Source organism: Photinus pyralis, unplaced genomic scaffold, assembly GCF_008802855.1.
Source record: "Photinus pyralis isolate 1611_PpyrPB1 unplaced genomic scaffold, Ppyr1.3 Ppyr1.4_LG10, whole genome shotgun sequence".
In the NCBI taxonomy this organism is placed as follows: domain Eukaryota; kingdom Metazoa; phylum Arthropoda; class Insecta; order Coleoptera; family Lampyridae; genus Photinus; species Photinus pyralis.
Window position 1 is genome coordinate 3,619,275 of NW_022170250.1, and position 4,250 is coordinate 3,623,524.

A 4,250-nucleotide genomic window follows, 5' to 3' on the forward strand; every position below is an offset into this window, starting at 1 on the left:
GGGGGGGGATTCCATATCTCCCAAGCTTTTACATTCTCTCCCAAAATGTTTGGTGCTTTTAGCACATATACCATTAGGAAAGGACCATCGAAAGTACTTAGGGCTGACCATTTTTTAATTACCGGGCGTATCGAACGTTTGTAAGAGATAACACGAAACAGGGGTCTCTGGGGGGTGTTCAATTCCCTCCGTGCTTACATAAAAACATACTCTCAGACCTCCCTGTTCTTCCCTCTTTCCCAAAATATTTAGTGGGACCGACCAAGTATCTGAAGTTGGACAACTTATCCACCCTTTAAAGAATAGGGGAAAGTTCCAAATTTCACGAATTAGGGCGACTTTTGTTTGTTTGGGTCGTATTTTGGTTCCATGACAGTGTTTTGTTTACGTTTTGGGTTAAACGTCGCCCACGTATCATGGACGTATACCGATAAATGGGAAGCTGAGAAGTTATTTTCGCCATTTTTGCGCATATTGAGAATAGCAACAATTTCTGGGAAGCACAAATTAGTAAACAAAAAGCAGAATGCAATTTTGGTTGTACGATTTTTTCAAATGGACGAATCGTAGCGGGTCTTGCAGTTGTGACGTCACGATCACTATCTTCGTCACGTGACCAAGATGTCGTTACTGCCGTTCCAAGCGTGCTGTATTTTTACCGTTTTCTACTAATTTGCGAAGTGCTATATTAAAATAAACTTTAAAAAAGTCAAATAAAAGACGGTGACAATTGCGGCGCATAATTCGTTTCGGTCCATCACACGTAAATCGGTGTTTAAAACGAAATCTTAATCTACGAAAAATTATGGCCTCCCTACTCCTTTTTCTTCGAATTTAAACCGGCGTTTGCGTGTAGGATCTAGGGACGCTACCAGTAAATTTTGATTTTGTTGTTAAATTCAACCGTTAAACTAACAAAAACCGACGGGGAAGTGTTCGCAAATTGGTCTTTTGGGTGTCGTGCCAAATTTTATCCTAAGAACAAGAAGATGGCGTCCTATTTTAAATTTACTTTTTTTCGTTTAAAACTTAACGTTTTGTGAATCTTTTTCGCTTTTGAAATCAAGACGCCTAAGATTTCATGGATATGTTGATTTGAGGTAAGTTTTTAGACCTTTAAAAGTTTCGTGGTAACGGTTACGATAAAGCTTACATTCGCCAGACTAAGCGATTTGAGGCGCTACCTAAAGACGGGAATACTCTAACACCACTGTGAGTCGACGTACGGTGGTATTTGCACCTCGACAGTGTTATCACACGAGAAACCTTGCTAGAGTAGGTATTTCCGTCTTTCGGGTAGCACTCATGAAGCGCTTCGTCTGCTGAACGTAAGCACTGCTTGCGCTAGCCTTAAGATATGACATGCCTTAGTATCGACGATTTATTATAAAACAACCTGCTTCGGTATATTTAGTTTCCGATTCATTTGTCAGGGACGATCGGGCTCCGTCATTTTGCTACCCTTCACTTTAATCCGATGAATTAGGTTATGTCACGTGCGTTCAAGTTGACGTTTAATACAGCGAAATGATCGCAGACTTGTAGAACATTCGTGCTACGATTGTGACAATTTCATTGAAATCCTGGTACTCGCGGTCAAGGACTGTTATAGTTCTGTGTTATTTCGTTAAAACTTCTTTCTGTGAGCTAGACCTACGTTTTTTAGCTTTACGAACAGTTCCACTACGTCTAGTTTGAAGGAACCTTTACCCACGGCAGCACTACCTACACAATCCAATTTCAAATCGTCAATTTCAAATTAAAACGAATCATCAATTTTACCACTTCCATTTGGCTTGCCCTCAGGTAACGGGAACCAATCTCTACTGTAAATATCCTTGTTCACATCTCTTCACCGACACCTGCCACATTTACGAATGATGGTTGGTCGAGTCATAAGCAAACGAAGTAAAAAGACATTCTCGTCATAAACATTTCAAGAATGAGACGGGACGGGATTACCAAGATTCGCATTCCAATTTTTTCTTTAATTGCGACACTTCTTCCACAATCTCTCCTCATTTCCTTATCACTGCATCAATCATTAACAGAACAGGTGATTTTTCCAAAATAAACTCATGAGAGTTATAGTATAAGTAATGAATTGTATGATAGACGTTAATTGCAATTTTACATAGGCGTATCTGTTGAATCTAATTTTTGTGTCATGGTCTTTCTACGCCCCTGGATTCATTTCGATATTGAGAAATGCGGAACACAAACATATATTGCATAATTAGGTGCTAATTAAGTGCCCTATACCCGAATTAAATGCTCAATGCTAAAGAGCACATTATTTGAAAACAGGCCACTTAATTAGCACCTAATCACTAATCAGCACCTAATTATAGTTAGTTCACTTTTCATTTTCTTGGTTTTCCGAGTTAATGCTCTGCTGAGTTCATATGAACCTGGCAGTACATGTCATAATTTTAAAAAAAGAAGCATTTAATTCGGTAATATGTTTTGTAATTGGTAAACTTATAATAATTAGACCTTCTTTCATCAACTTTATTCATGGTATATCTTTTACACCTGTCACTTCTCTTACATTAACTTATGGTAGGCGATTACACATGATTGCAACATGGTATGGTTGCAATACCAAACACATATGAACAGAGCACAACCTTAAAAACCCAAGAAAATGAAAAGTGAACTAACTATAATTATGTGCTAATTAGGTGCTAATTACGTGCCCTATCCCCGAATTAAATGCTCCATTTTTTTAAATTTATACATGTTCTGCTAGGTTCATAATTTATAAAAAAAGGAGCATTTAATTAGGGGATCGGGTACTTAATTAGCACCTAATTATATTATAGATAGTCCACTTTTCATTTTCTTGGGTTTTTAAGGTAGTGCTCTGCTGAGGTCGGAGCAGGGTTCGTATGAACCTGGCAGAACATGTAATAATTAAAAAAAAGGAGCATTTAATTCGGGAATAGGGCACTTAATTAGCATCTAATTATGCAACATGTTTGATTGTGTTCTGCTGACCTTGCTCTGCTAGGTTCATGGGCATTGAAAAACCACAGATTTTTCTAGTAAAGGCAAACATATTGCATGTCCAGAAAATATCAATTAATTGATTAATTATTGAAACATTTTAATTTAACCAAGCGATTGATTTTATTTGATTATATTTTATTTTTCAGTTTTTGGCGAACGAGTAGTGCGCGGTTTGTGTGCAGTGTTTCATCTCTACTTTGGTTGATGGTTCTTCCCAGGAGAGACTGAATTATTGAGGCTAAAGGGTAAGTGTCCATCCCTTTTTATTGCAAGTGTTTATTGCTCAATTTCTTTAAGAAAACGGTCAAACAAACAAATGCTTGACCCAGTCAAAATTTACAATTGTCAATTGTTTTAAACTATACCTATTTTAATATCATTTCTAACGTAAATCTTCTCGTTGTTACAGATTGCAGAAAGGCGGCCTCATAAGGTATAGGATTTTTCCTTTTCTGCATGGGTGTATTAGCATGTCATTTTTTGTACGGGGGGGAAAAGTGAATAGTGAATATCAACCAGAAGGAAGACCGATCATTGTTCTGAGCATGAGTTTCGTGTAATAGCCCTATGAAAGTTGAAAACAGTCTTCCCTGTCTGTCATCCTGGTGACGAAAGATTGACTGCAATGATTCTTATGATAGTCTTTTTCGCATCAGCGTCCATCAGTTTCCTTCATATTGCTGAGTGTGACTGAGTTCAGAGCCACCAGCGTTGTGAAGCAAACAGATTTTCTCTGCGAATAAGCCTAAAGAATCATTGGAGCCGTTTTTTCCGTTCCCAAGCTGAGCGACTTTGATGGTTATTAAACTTTCATTTATTATTGCACGAAGTTCAGCTTAGAGGAAGGTAAGTGCGTGGTCATAATATATTAATGAATTATTTCATCAACCAAAACACTCTTTGTGTGGTTACCTACTTACTAAACTCATCAATTGTTACAGAGCCATCGACGTCGCTCAACCTGCTGGCGAGGATTACGCCGACCGCCAGTGCTGGATTAAGGATTTCTGAGGCAGGGGGTTACCTCCGGGCTACGAAAGCCCCCCTCCGCCCCACCCCTTATCAAACATGTCAGTGCCATCTTTTATCTTTTAAGACTGTCATCAAACAATTGAAAAAGAAACTAAACTTTTTGGTCCTTTAGTTTATTATTGAGATTATTGTTTTTAGCATCCAATTATTTTGACACACTTGCTTGCCACACTCTGTGGCATTTTTTAATGGTCAATAAGAAGTTA

At 38.1% G+C, this 4,250-nt stretch overlaps 1 long non-coding RNA gene across 1 annotated transcript; it reads left to right on the forward strand.

The window, feature by feature from the left end:
* Positions 1–629: 629 nt before the first annotated feature.
* Positions 630–3,668, forward strand: LOC116162155. The gene is made up of 3 exons (XR_004143502.1): positions 630–1,100; positions 3,159–3,257; positions 3,422–3,668. It is a non-coding gene; the product is annotated as an uncharacterized LOC116162155 (long non-coding RNA).
* Positions 3,669–4,250: the final 582 nt, after the last annotated feature.